At 35.6% G+C, this 15,006-nt stretch overlaps 1 protein-coding gene across 15 annotated transcripts in view; it reads right to left on the bottom strand.

The window, feature by feature from the left end:
- TENM3 (teneurin transmembrane protein 3) overlaps positions 1–15,006 on the bottom strand; it is a 2,581,468-nt gene that overhangs the window by 854,221 nt on the left and 1,712,241 nt on the right. For all 15 annotated transcript variants that reach the window (XM_085000902.1, XM_021076354.2, XM_085000908.1 and 12 more), the window contains one exon: positions 5,903–5,979. The gene's annotated coding sequence lies outside the window, so the exon portion shown is untranslated. The remainder of the gene's footprint in view (positions 1–5,902; positions 5,980–15,006) is intronic.

Raw genomic sequence — 15,006 nt, 5'->3', positions numbered from 1 at the left:
TATATTTTTAGAGCCACACCTATGGCATATGGAAGTTCCCAGGCTAGGGGATGAATCGGAGCTACAGGTGGGGCCTTCACCACAGCCACAGCAACACGAGCCACATCTGCAACCTACACCACAGCTCACGGCAACACCAGATCCTTAACCCACTGTTGAGTTCTTAACCTGCTGAGCCGCAAAGAGAACTCCACACGATTAGTTGGGTTTTTTTAAACAACTGACTAAAGCAAAATAATATCATATTGCAGTGTCTTAAGTGTACAGAATTAAAATGTATGATAAAAATATCACAAGAATAGGGGAACAAATGCTATTATATTATTAGAAGGTTTTAAAATACTATGGGAAGCATACTAAGCAAATGGTGGTAAGATTGCATATTTTAACAATTACATTAGGTACAACTAAAGAGCCTGAGTGGAGGAATTAAAGTGTACATTGAAAGAAATTTGATTAACCCCAATATAAAGCAGCAGAGGGGAAACAGAGGCATTGAAACCAAAACCAGAAAGTAGCAAGGTTGCAAACTTAAACTGCAGCATTAATTCTATTAAATGCAATGAGCTAAAATTCTAGTAATAAGGCAGACTAGACAAAATTCAAGAACTAAATATACACTGTTTCAAGAAATTCACTTTCATTATGAGACAGACACACTGAAAGCAAAAGACTAGAAGAGGATAATACTGCGAAAACAATAGATGAAAGTTGGGTGATGTGGCTCTATTAATATCAAACAAAGCAGATATGAAGACAAGGAGTGTTGCTATATTCAAAGAAGGATATTTCACAATGATGAAATAGTTATTTTATTAGGAACTTCTATTAACCCTAACACAGGTATGTGGGTATGCCCCTAACAACAGAGCTTCAAAAATGCCTAAGGTAAACATTGACAGAATTCATAATTAGAGATTTTTAACACCTCTATCTCAGTATTTTATAAAATGAGTAGATAAAAATAGTTAGGATAAAGATTTCAACCACATGATCTACCAAATTGAATAAATTAATAGTTATATGGTACCACATCCAACAATTTCATAGTATGTATTTCTTTCCAAAGCACTTGGAACTTACACCAAAATAGACCTTATGCTGATGCTGAGCTGAAAAATAAAATGTCTCAATAAATTTCAAAACATAAAGATCTCACAAAATATGTCTCTAAAGACAGTGGAATTAAATGAGAAATCCATAAGAATAAGGGACCTAGAAAAATCCACAAGTATTTGGACTAACCCCTCCCCAAACAAAACCTCTAACTACATGTGAAAGAATAAATCATAAGGGAAAATAGAAAATATTTTCAAGTAAATGACAATGAAAATATGAATAAAAATTTGTGAAATTCAGCTAAAGGAGTGATTCAAGGGAAATTTGTAGCATTAAAACTACTTGGAAGAGAAGAAAGTTTTAAAACTAATGATCTATGTTACTGCCTTAAGTACCCTTTGAAAAACTTACGGTTTCCAAAGGAGACAGTTCGGGGGTTGTGGGATGGAAATGCTATAAAATTGGATTGTGATAATCATTGTACAACTATAAATGTAATAAATTCATTGAAAAAAAAAAGTACCTGGAAAAAGAAGATCAAGTTAAAACCAAAGTGGGAAGAAAAGAAAGAGGAAAAATCAAATTAAAAAGACAAAAAAGAAAATTAACAAAATCAAAAGCACTAATAAAAGTAGTGGACCTCAGCTAATCTGATCAAGAAAAAAATTTTGAAAACACAAATTACCAATAAAAGGAGTGACAGACAGAATGGAATCATAGTTCTTAGAGAAATTTAGGGGATAATAAAGAAATATGGTGAGCATTTGTGGGAAAATACTTGACAACTTAGATGAAATAAAAATCTTGAAAAACTCAAACTGCCAAAATTAACATGAGAAAAATAAAAAATGTGAATAACTCTCTATTTCTTAAAGAATTTAGTTTGTAATTAAAAACCTCCCCACCAATAAAACTCCAAGTCAAGATGGATTCCCTCATGAATTCTACCAAAATTTTATAGATAATAAATCTGCACAGTTATTTAAGAAAAGAGAGGAGGAGGAAATACTTAAATACTTTCCAGCTCATTTAGCAAGGCCAGCACTACACTGATAATAAAAACCTGACAAAAACATTTCAAGAAAAAAAAAAAAATCAGAGACTGACATTCCTCCAGAATGCAGACTTAAGTAAGTTTTATTAAGAAAATATTATCAAGTCAAATCCAGGATTACATAAAATAGCAATACATTACAACCAAATGGAGATTTATCCCAGGAATAAAAGATAGGTTTAGCACTTAAAAGATCAATTTAATCTGCCAAATTATCAGAAAAGGAAGAAACACCATATAATCATTTCAATATGTGCAGGAAGAAAAACTTTTGGCAAAATTCAAAACCTATTCATTGTAGCAAAAAATGCTTAGGAATAGACAGAACTTCCTTAGTCTGAAAAGTCATCTATGAAAACCCTAAAATTAACGTGATGCTTAATGATAAAACACTGAACACTTCTGCAATCAGGAACAAGGCAAAAATGTCTGTTCCCACCACTTGTTTTCAACATTGGTCAGGTAGTTTAAGTTTGTGCAATAGGAAAGAGAAAGACATAAAAGGCATGAAGATTGGAAAAGATTCAGTAAAATTCTAAATTCATAGACGAAATGACTGTTTACTTAAAAATCCAAAGGAAGCTACCAAAAAAAAAAAAAAAAAAGCTTTCAGAAGTAAAAAGTACATTTGAATGACTGCACAATTCAAGGTCAACAGATACAAAGCCACTTGTATTTCTACAAACTGGGAGCGAAAAATGACATGGGAAAATTTAAATTCAGTTTATAATAGCATAAAAAATATTTCAGAATAAGTTTAAAAGATGTGTGAAAGCATTATACTGAAAAGAACAAAATATGAAAAAAAAGTCTAAATAAAAGCAGAGAGTTCCCATGTTCATGGATTGGAAGACTCAAAATTGTTAAAATTGTCACTTCTCGTCAAACTGAACCACTCAGTTCAATCTCAATCAAATACCCAAAAAGATATTTTTTGATAGAGATTGACTAGCTAATTCAAAAATATATATGGAAATGTGAAGGATTGGTATAAGGTAATCAAATACTTCCATGAAAGAGAATAAACAGTTCAGAAATAGACATATTTATGATCCACTGATTTTCACTAATGTGTCAAAGCAATTCAAATTGGAAAGAAATTATTTTTTCAATAAATTGTGGTGGAATAATTACATAAAAATGTGAAAAAAATGCATTTCAACCCCTATCTCAAACCACGTCAAGATCATCATAGACTCAAGACCATCAAACCATAAAAGTTCTCAAACTTGTTGTTGGCAAATATTTCTTAGAGAAGTCAGAGAAAGCATGACTCATAAAAGAAAAGTTGACCAGGTAGATTTCATAAAAATAAAAACACCCCGTTTATCAAGAGACATAGTTAAGGGAATTCCCGTCGTGGCGCAGTGGTTAGCGAATCCGACTAGGAACCATGAGGTTTCCAGCAGACTAATAACACTAAATCTTGGTGAAGATCTGGGACAAATGGAGCTCTCATACATTTCTAGTGGGAGTGTAAAATGGGACAAAGACTCTGAAGCAGTGTTGATTTGTTATAAGGTTAAATACATACCTACCCTAGGACCTAGATATTCTGCTCCTTGGTATTATTCCAAGAGAAATGAACACATACGGCCACAAAAGGTTTTTACAAAACTATTGTATCAGCTTTAATCATAATATCCAAAACTTGGAAACAACTGAAATGCCCAATGGGAAAATGATTTAAAAAATAGTGGCATAGAAATTCAACGGAGTACTACTCAACAGTAAGAAAAAAGAAAAAGTATGAATTATGGTTATACTCAAGAACAGCATGTGAATCAAAAACATTACACTGAATGAAAAAAGCTAGAAGCAAAAAAGCATACATTGCATTTAATGAACTACATTTAAATAAAGTTTAACAGTAGGCAAAACTAATCACCATAATAGACATCAGAACAGTGGTTATCTACTGGATGAGGGTGGGGGTGATTAGGAATTGATACTGTCTTTATTAGAGAATAAAACTTGTTTTTCACACTTACTTGTATTAATAACTGAATGGAATATATTTCCAGTAGCTCTTTTGTAATTCCCACCGCTTAAAAAGAGCTGGCATATTGTTGAATTGTATCTTTTAACACCAATTTTCATCTTCCAATTCACTAAATGCTTTAAAATATACATACTCTTGAAGATAAACAGACCCCCACTAAATAGTTTTAAATATAACTCAATAAGAAAATATTACTTTAAGTGTTTTTCTTATGTGCAAAATTCAATAATTAAAGACAAGTGAATACAAGTTCAAGGACAGGTTGAAGTGAGGCAATATACAGAAAACTGCAGGTCTCTAAACCGCAGCACGTCATAAATCTTAGGAACAAAGTCAAGCAGATTTTCTGGGTAACAGATGAACAACCAATCAGAGACAAGATGAAATAAAATATCACCCTATGATTGGCAGATCATTAATTATACTAAATGTAAAGAGTTGATTTTGACAATAGAAATTATGTCTAAGAAAGTCACCAGTAGGCAATAAAATTAAATTAATAAAGCAGGCTGAGAAGTCATAACATTTACTAGTAGTATAAAAGGATTTGGGCAGCGACAATTATTTTGGAAGTTGAGGATTGTTAGAAAGGTGATGTCTTTCTCTCCAGGGTCTCAATCAATAAGATACTATCTGAATCATGAAGAGAGCATTTGATATGTTAGGGCTTAATTGCTATTTCTTTGGAAGATGCCTAAAAATTAACAGAGGTTAGGAGACTCTTCTTAAGGGCTTCTCTAGAATAGAGAGCTGGAAAGGCAGTTATCTGTCTTGAAATAAATAAATGTGATCCCATTTCTCATTTATTATGCTAAATACAATAAAGCCTTTAACAAATGTATTATTAAGCCTTCAGTTGATCTAAGTGTACCTCTATCTATTTCCTTGGTTCCTTTGAGAAACCATGCAAAATCTTCATCCTCTGTTAATTACCAATTTAATCAGTCAATGCTAAAAGAAAATCTTTTGCTCTAATTATAAAAGACAGTTGCTGGAAACATTTGACATGATGAATACCTTTCCTGATCTTGAGCAGGCTATAATTTATTAAGCACCAATATGAGGAAAAAATCCAACTAGAATGCTTAAATCAGCAATGACCCCCAATTAAAACAGGTGATATTTGCTGGGTTTAAGAATAAAAGCAATATGACTCCAATTAGCTGTCAAGTCGTCTGGCGAAACAGCTGTTACATAAATAGAAAATTACTTGGTTTTCTTGCTCAGTTTTTTCAAGTTTGTCTTTATTTTTTAAGCCATTTAAAAAGATAGTCCCTCCATTCATGTACAATTTGAACGTAGGAAATCAGTTTTTAGCGTTAGAGGTCATGGCTTTAATGAACACTGATGCAGGTGAAAGAGGGTGATGGGGAGGGGTGACTAGATGGGACACAAGGGTTGGGGGATTTATTAGGGCGACTGGTGATACTCTGTGTCTTGAGTGCTGATAATATGGATGTGCTCACTCAGGGAAAATTCACCAAGCTGTGCACTTATAACTTGGACGATTTTCTGCACACTATGTTCAATCAAATGTACACAAAAATATTAATTCGCTCCAGAAATATAGGGAATCACCTCAGCACTGTGTCAAAATTGAAAGGTTTTATGCTAATGTCTATGAGAAATAAGCATTTTCTCAAAAACTTTTCTCTAGCAGTTCCCTCTAATCTCCAAGAAAAATACCAGGATATGAAAAAAATATGGAATAGGGCTGGAAACAAAATGGAGGCATAAATATTAGCTTTTTGATGACCATCAGATTTGAAAATGTACATGCTACTTACCAAAAAGCTGTGTTCTCCCTAGTTTTGTGGTAGTTTTGTTAGAGTTGTCAAGTAAAGGTATTGGTTGTGGTACAAGCCTGGAGAAAGAGTACAAATGGAAAAATTGGTCTTACTCTAAGGTATTTAATTTACTCTAACTGTATGTGTTCACTATAATGTATTTATCTAATTACAAAATGATAACCTTCACTTAACCCTTCCTATAACCAGCAATTGCTAAGTATCTTTGCATATACCAGATGTCACAGGAGATAGAGAATGTATAATGCATAATATTTTCCATAAGGAAATCACCCAAATAAAGAAGTAAAATAAACACCCCAAACTGGTGAGTACCACAAAAGATGTACATTCCCCCAAAATGTTATGGGAATCAGGAAGCAGGCTACATCCAACAGGATGACTGCGTGAAGCTTTATGTAAGAGGTAGGACTTCAGGTTAGGTTGTAGGAAGAGTGTGATTTCTTATAGATGGTGGGCAGGAGCTGAAACACAGAGGAATGTGTGGGGAAGGAAATACAGATAAATAGGGCAAATGACCAAGGTACCAACTTCGAATATAGTGGGAAAATTGGAGGAGGTAGCTGAATGAATTTTCACTTCATTGGAGAGCATTCTCAGAGGATTTGGAATTTGGGTGAAACTTGCAGGCTAGAAGTGGAGTCACTTGCAATGTTCCCAGTACTATGCTAGACCCAGGGACTCGGCAGTGAATAAGAAAGTCAGGAGCTCAGCCCTCCTGAAGCTCCCTGTTTACCAGGACAAACCAAGCCAAAGGATTATCATAACGTGTGATGAAGAGCAGACATTGCTTTGGGAATCTGTAGCAGAGGAGCCAATCTGGTTCAAGGGTCAGAGGTAAAAAAGTTTGAGTCTTAGAGCCATGATAATTAAAGCAATGGCATCAGATGACACCGACAAGGGAGGGTGTAGAATATAAAGAGGGAGGGTAAAAGATATGTGTACTCCAATGTTCACTGCAGCACTATATACAATAGCCAAGACATGGAAGCAACCTAAATGTCTACTGACAGAGAGTGGATAAAGGAGATGTGGCATATATACACAATGGAATATTACTTAGCCATAAAAAGGAATGTAATAGTGGCTTTTACAGCAACATGGATGGACTTAGATATTCTCATGCTAAGTGAGGTTAGACAGTGAGACACAAACATCGTATGCTATACTTTATATGTGGAATCTAAAAAGGATACAATGAACTTCTTTGCAGAAGAGATACTAACTCACAGACTTTGAAAACCTTATGGTTTCCAAAGGAGACAGGTTGTGCGGGAGGGCTGGGCTGGGCATTTGGGATGGAAATGCTGTAAAACTGGGTTGTTATGATCATTGTACAACTATAAATATAATAAAATTCATTGAGTTAAAAAAGAAAAGAGAGAGGGATAGGGTCAGACTCACGCTTAGAAGGAAAGGAAGAAGCAAGCAGGAAGTGGTCAGAGAGGAGGAAGGAGGCTCAAAAGAGTTTGGGGAAAGACAAGTAAGAGAAGTTTTATGGAAGAGGCTGTGCTCAAGAGTGAAAAGCTTTGAAGTTCAATCAGGAGTAATAGAAAAGTGGTTACTTGTTTGTTGACTTGGTTAGGTGCAAAGGTGATGACAGAATTCACGGGGTGATGGGGCTGAGCTGATATTCTGCCATTACATGTGAATATCAGCACCAATGTTTACATCCAGCTTCTGTATTTGTGCCTGTGCACATACCAGGTGTTAAATATTTTGCAAATCACCCTGTATGAGGGAGGTGATTTGAAGCTCAATTTTGTTGACTCTGAGGAACATGTTTCTCTATCAGATCATGCTGCTTCTTCAAAATAAGAATTCTTAGCTGTAGCTGTGCATGTAACTTTTCATAACCTATAGAGTACCACTCTGTTACCTCTGTCTGTCTCCTTTCTTACTGAGATTCCATTATTATGCCCAAAGGGTATCATTTATTTTGTTCTTTATAATTAATGGCCAGCCTCATCAGAAATAGTGTTGGCCAACCATGTCTGAAGGAGATTTTACTGTTTATAGTTGCTATAACCTCTGGATATACCAATACATACATTTTAATATTAATGGTGATTTCCATTAAAAATTCAACTTATTTTTATTAATCAAATGCCATAATAAAGTATTATTAGTTGAGGCCTGCCAATATCCAGATAAACACAATAGCTTTTGATTGTAATTGCTTAGCCTTGATATAGTGATAACAGCTATCCTTCATTGCTTATAATTATGTATTTTAGAGAATATAGTAATTTTTTACTTAAGTATTCATAGCACTTAATGTCACTGGTGAATTAGGTTCTTTTTCCTGAGAAGCAGCCTCTCTATCTGAGGGGTCTTGAATATCTGACAATTATTCAGGACTCTCCTGGGCATCATAGATTAGAACAAGTCATTTAAAAAAAATCCTTCCTAAAGTTATGTACTGTAAATACATAGTTTCAGTGACTTCTCATTCTTTCAAACTTATAGGATTTTTCAATGTGTCATTCTATGCCGACATAACAACCCAAGGCACCTCTATATAAGGTCAATAACTTGAGAGCAGAGAAGTTGGTTTCATTGTTCAGTCCATCCTAATTATGAGTTAGAGAACACGCAGCTGGTCACCATATAGTTCATCATGAGTATGTTAGAAACTTCTAGATTGATGGTGACTTGGGTGATTTAGCTATAGTTTACACTTAACAGTCTTGATTTCTTGAAAATTGCAGAAGGGAGTGATAGCATGTTAATTTATGGAGAGTAATTACTTAAGGGTGCTACTGAGTTTAGCCATGCAATCAAGATTATGGTTTCCAAATATCAAATGAATTAAAATAATCATTTACTATTAACTTCACTCTTGCAAAAACTATTTTCAGCTTTCAGTAATTTGATACTTCCTGCAAATATTTAGAAAATAACAAAAATCTAGGGATGTAAAGAAAATGGATATAGTATATCACAGAGCAATTCATATTCTGCTCAGGTTTATAAACAGTGGTAACTGGTCATTTGAAATGGCCTTACACTGCTGAATGTCTATGTGTATAGACACATATTTCTCTACATTTTGAGGTTTCTCTAATCAAGTCTCCTTAAATATATATTTGGGAGGATTCTGATAAAAATCATAATACATATGGAATAAGAGTGAAGTGTCCAGTAAAGCTCAACAGACCTAGGGACATGGACATGTACTGTGTCTGAAGATCAGAGGGAAAAGGGGTACAATGGAAACAGAGTGGAAAAGAGGGTTATTTCTGTCACTGCTAAAAAGCTTAGAGAGTCACTGATTAAGGTCACTGCCAATTTTATCAATGAGCAAAGTGCTTTAGCAAGGCTCCAACCCCTCATTTTTATCATCGTCTGTGTGGACATGTGGATAACAGTACTGTCAGGGTGTCCACGATCAAATACAATGAGCATTTAGGGTCAGCTGGACTAGAATTTTTATCAGGAAACCTAGTGTCTAAAACCCATGCCAAAAAGTGCATTTTCTGTCTTCCTGCCGGCTTGTCTCCTTTAGAACCACCACCATCAATGAGAATCACAAACAAGAGGAAAGAAAAGGAGGAAAGAAAAAATAACCAGCAATCACGTCCCCATTGGTCCTTGGAATCCCTGAAAAAAACATCTAAATGGTCCAGGACAAACCTTTCCTTGAAAGATTAATAAACAGAATAACAATTAACGACTGACAACAGCTAGTAAGATCTAAAACCCTTGCTCCAAGAGATCTCCAAACAGCAGATTGTTAGTCAACAATCAACACATGCTCTCTTATTGCTCAGGTGAAGTTGATGAAATCATTTTCTTATGTTTAAGCACCACAAAAGGCTGAAAATGCATATAAAAACCCTGGTAGTGGTTGAATAGTGTAATTGGAAATTAAAATGGGACAAAAATAGTGATTTCACATTAGAAGACACTTTAAATGACTTTGCAGAGATGGTTTAACATGTTCAGACAAGTGGATGCCATAGGAGCCCTGAGTCATATAACTGACTGGCTGCAGAACACACGGGGGAAACAATCGATGGAAGAGGTAGCCCACCATGAGACATTACTAATTCAAAGTCCTGGGAAAAGGGGAAGTCCTCTGGAAAACAATGACTTCAATGGGTAGGAGCCACTTAATCACAGAAAGTCTTCCAGTTAGGGGATTTCTGAACACTGAGCCTCCCCATTGGAATATTAGGGCTCTCTGATCTCAATCTTCAAACCAGAAGAGCAGCTTACCCATCACCTCAAGTCCCACCTGATATGTCCTCATCCTACCCAACTCCCTCTCCCCCAATTTTATTTAACTCTGATCCATACCTCAGCTGATTTAACCACTGACTACATTGCTGCTAAGTAGTTCCCTGCTCTGGTGACTTAATGAGGGCCTGACTATAAGATGTTTTTTGCGGGGTCAGTCAGGGCTTACTGAGATACAATCGTCTTTCCCTTCCTCCCTCCCTCTTTCTTCCCTCCCTACTTTCCTTCCTCCCTTCGAGCCTGGAGTTTTCAACTTTAGAGTTATTAGCACCCAAAAGAACAAGGGTGAAAATGTAATTTCTATCTGGAAACAGCCTCAGAACCTATCAGCTCATTATCAGTGAGCTTTGCTGGTGCCCTACAGCTCAAAGCATGTCCTATGGACTTCTGTGGAACTTCAAAGTTTAGCCCGATGGACAGAAAACTCATCTTTGACTCTTACAGTTGAATAATATGCAATTTCTAGAGGTTAATGGATACTCACTAGTATTTGCTGAGTTGCTAGAAGGTACTATTCATAAACTAATATTAGCATGTTACCAGAATTAACTGAGAACTCTAAATCTGTATTTCACAAAGACATCTGACTGCCACTCAATGCTGGGGAGTCTTGCAATGCTCCTGCTATTCACGTTCACGTGGAAATTGAAAAAACTCCTTAAATATGGGGAAAGGCACATGGTTATTACTGCTGTTTTGAATTGGTCTTGGTTGCAGAAAATGTGTATGCATTAATGTGTTTGTAACATTAGTATTAGATTTTATAATTGTTCGCCATTTTGTTTGTTGTGTAATTGCTGTGTTGGTTGTATACGGGTTGTTATTTTATTCCTCCCCAAGCATTTATTTTTATCATGGGGTCTTTTTTCTTCTGGAAAGTAGAAATAGACTGAGAGAGAAAATTCTTTAAGTGAACCACAATCAAAATGTTTGAGCACCGCTGCCATTAAAGAATGGAAGTCAGGAAAGAAAAAGCAGCTTCATGAGCAATGATCTAAAGTGAGTTCTCATCCATGGCCAGGTACTCATAGATGCCTGGATCCAGGAGAAAGGTTTGGGGGTGCTGTGTACCCAAGGAACGATGTCAAGCACAGGGAGTCACTTGACAGTCTCGCCCGGGGTCAGCCTTGTTTGTAAATCACAGGGAATCCAAATTTGTTTCAATTTCGCCTCTTTATCCAAGTATCATGAGAACCATTCACTTTTTTGCCGATAATTTGTTTTTGCCTAACATTACTAGAAATTCATTTTCTACTCGGAATGTAAATTACATTTCCTATTTGTCCTCAAACCACTGCAGTGTTTCTTTATGCCTTTTATGCATGATATTTACTGTGTCTTTGACATTTTTATTTAGTAGTCAGTATTAATAAATCTTTGTGAAAGCAACAGAGTCATTGTGATTTTGTTAAAAATGCATTGCTTAGAGTTCCTTGAAGAAGTATGAATGTTCAGCTAAAAAGAATCGAACGAAGGAACAAATACTGTCATAGAAGGGCTCTAATTCATCTTTGCATTGGTGAAATTAATATATTTAGCAGAACTGTTAATTTTTTTCTGACCTCCATTCTTTTCAGGTTCTTAAAGTATGAAACTAGCATTAAAGTAGTATCTTTTTGAAAGTCATCTAGGCGAGAATGTATACAAATCAGCCAATAAATACAGCTATATAGTATTTTATAAAAATTTTGGAAACTTACTAACATTTTTCATATTTTGGAAACATATTATTCACATGAACATTCTTCTTAATGCCTGAGTTAGATTTCTTTTGTTTGTACCTGTACTTATCCCCACTGATAACTTCACTGGGAACTGAGACAGTCTTTACTTCTTATGGCATACACTATTTTACAAACAAAATAAATCATTTGATGTTTAATATATTTTACTCCTCTGGAAAGATCTATTACTCCAAATTGGATATGGTTATGCAGTCAACAAAATAATCAAGTAACAATAATAAAAGAGGGAGTTACCATTGTCTTCAGTGGTAACAAACCGAACTAGTATCCATGAGGACACAGGTTTGATTCCTGGCCTCGCTCAGTGGGTTAAGGATCTGGCACTGCTGTGAGCTGTGGTGTAGGTCATAGATGTGGTTCAGATCCTGAGTTGCTGTGGCTGTGGCACAGGCTGGCAGCTGCAGCTCTGATTCGACCCCTAGCCTAGGAACTTCCATATGTGGTGGGCGCAGCCCTAAAAAAGACAAAAAAAAAAAAAAAAAAAAAAAGCTAGCTATCTGCTACAATGACTGGAACATCATACGGCCTGAAAAAATGTTTCCTTTTTGGGGTGAGAAAAATAAAATACTGATATTGGTAAAAATAGATGGAAAAGGGAAACAAAATATTTTTAGTGCATCATCTGACAAACTGAAATGACTTATTGGAAATTTAAATGTTTTACTGGACTTCATAAGAAATATAGCAGTATATTGGAGTTCCCACTGTGGCACAGTGGGTTAAGGATCTGGTATTGCCACAGCTGTGGTGTAGGTTGCAGGTTTGGTTTGGATTGGATCTCTGGCCTGGGAATTTCTATATGCCGTGGGTGTGGCCTGTGAAGGAAAAAAACAGAGAAATATAGTGGTATATGGTAAAATGGTATTAGTTTGTGGTTTTCTGTGATCCTAGGCTCTTTAACATGTAATTATTTCCAGTCTAATATTTGTAGAAGTGTGTGTGCATGCAAGGGAGTTAGTGTAACTAAAGGCTATTGCCCTTTTCCTTTTAAAGCTGAGTTAAATATCTACTTTCTCTCTAAGGAACTCTTTTTTTTTTTTTCCCCCATAACCAAGGCATATGGAAGTTCCCAGGCCGAGAACCAAATCTGAGCTACAGCTGCTGACCTACAATGCAGCTGCGGCAATACTGAATCCTTTAACCCATTGCACGAATCCACACCTCCACAGTGACCCAAACTGCTGCAGTCAGACTTTTAATCCACTCTTCCATGGCAGGAACTCCTCTAAGAAACACTTTTAAAGGATTCTGCTTTTAAACATCTTATCAAATAGTGTCATTTTAAAATTAAAAACATCTTAAACATCAGCACACAATGTAATAATTTTCACCGCCCAAAAAATAAATCAACATTGAAGAGGTGCATATGGATCAGAAGAGTGGGTCATGAATTCAGTTTGTGGGTATGTGTTTCATAAACACTCAAAACAATGTATAAAGAAAATCACATTGGTAAAATTATATAAATTAGTCTATATCCCTGACCATGAAATTCCTATCTACTAATCGGATGTTAACAGAGAAACTTGTAGAAAGGCTGATTTCAAAATAAAATCATTGCTTTATTTGACTGATAGGGGCAGGTGGATGAAAAGAAAAAGAGAGGAGAAATAGAAGTAAAGAAAAAGGATTCATAAGAAGAGCATATACTTGGGAGTTTCTATCATGGTTCAGTGGAAACAAATCTTACTAGCATCCATCAGGACACAGGTCAAACCCCTGGCATTGCTCAGTGGGTTAAGGATCCGGCATTGCCGTGTGCTGTGGTGTAGGTCGCAGACCTGACTCGGATCCCATGTTGCTATGCCTGTGGCATAGGCCAGCAGCTACAGCTCGGATTTAACCTTTAGTGTGGGAACCTCCACATGCCATGAAGGTGGCCCTAAAAAGGCAAATAAAGACAAAAGAGCATATTCTTGTTTCTAGTCCTGGAATGAGATATGTGGAGAAGAATCCTGACAGACTCATAGTCTAGAGCCAATTTTGACCTACCCACTAAGCAGATAACATGAAAACTTACGGTTTTTGTAAGCCATAAGATTTGGGTATTATTTGCTCTGAACATTTACTGCATCAAAAAATGCTAACAGAGGAGCTGGTCAGAATCCACCCAGACTAGATTCTTGATGCTTCTTCTGATTCTTCTTCTTTTTTTTTTTTTTTTTTTTTAATTTGAATGTGTTAACCAAGTTTTGTTTTTTTTTAAATTTTTATTTTTATTACTCAAATGAATTTATTGCATCTGTAGTTGTATAATGATCATATCAATCCAATTTCACAGGATTTCCATCCCATAACCCAAGCACATCCCCCACCTCCCCAAACTCTCTGCTCCAGAGACCATAAGTTTTTCAATGTCTATGAGTCAGCATCTGTTCTGAAGCCTAACTCAAACACTCATGCATATCTAAAGCTTCTATTTGCCTCACACTGTCTAACATTTTACTGGTCAGATATAGCCATATGGCCAAGGTGAATGGGATAAGGAAATACATGCTGTGTGCTGTAGTCAGAGGCACTCCAGTGTCAAATTGTAAAGACGCTGGATATATGATTCTATAACAGTGAGAAAGTTAAGATGGGGGACAATTAATCACTGTACCATAATTACCACTGTGTCTAGAAGTGAAGAAACAACTTTGAGCTAGAAAATCATCACCATTAGTCCATTAGTGTTTGTGTCATCAAATACCTCAAAAAAAAAGATAGAATTATATCAGTTACTGCACATGAAACTACTTTGAAACTCTAAGGTATCATTCAAATGTAAAGTCATGTGTATTTTCCAATTAAAACAGAGTAAGCGAATGGATTAACAATAAGCATTGATTATTACATCTTCTAGTATTGTTTCATTTAAGTAGAGGTAACCAATAGAAGTAACAAAGAGGAAAAAAATGTTTGAAACAAAGCTTGATGTAAGACACTTAAATTTCTAAAGCCAAATCCACTGAATTGTAATAAAATAAAATGGAAATTTGTCAGTTAAAAAAAAAGAAAAAGGATTCATAGCACAAAATATGTTCTTCCATTTGACTGTTGTTAAGCTAACCAAATAAGACTTTGTAGTATTAAATATTATCAATAGATTTAGTC

This window comes from Sus scrofa, chromosome 15 (genome assembly GCF_054392235.1).
Source record: "Sus scrofa isolate SSC_HxYL_T2T_F1_AM1 chromosome 15, Sscrofa_HxYL_maternal_Yorkshire_Landrace_v2.0, whole genome shotgun sequence".
NCBI classification, from domain to species: domain Eukaryota; kingdom Metazoa; phylum Chordata; class Mammalia; order Artiodactyla; family Suidae; genus Sus; species Sus scrofa.
The sequence above is the reverse complement of the archived record's forward strand: the minus strand, read 5'-3'. Positions and strand labels throughout refer to the sequence as shown.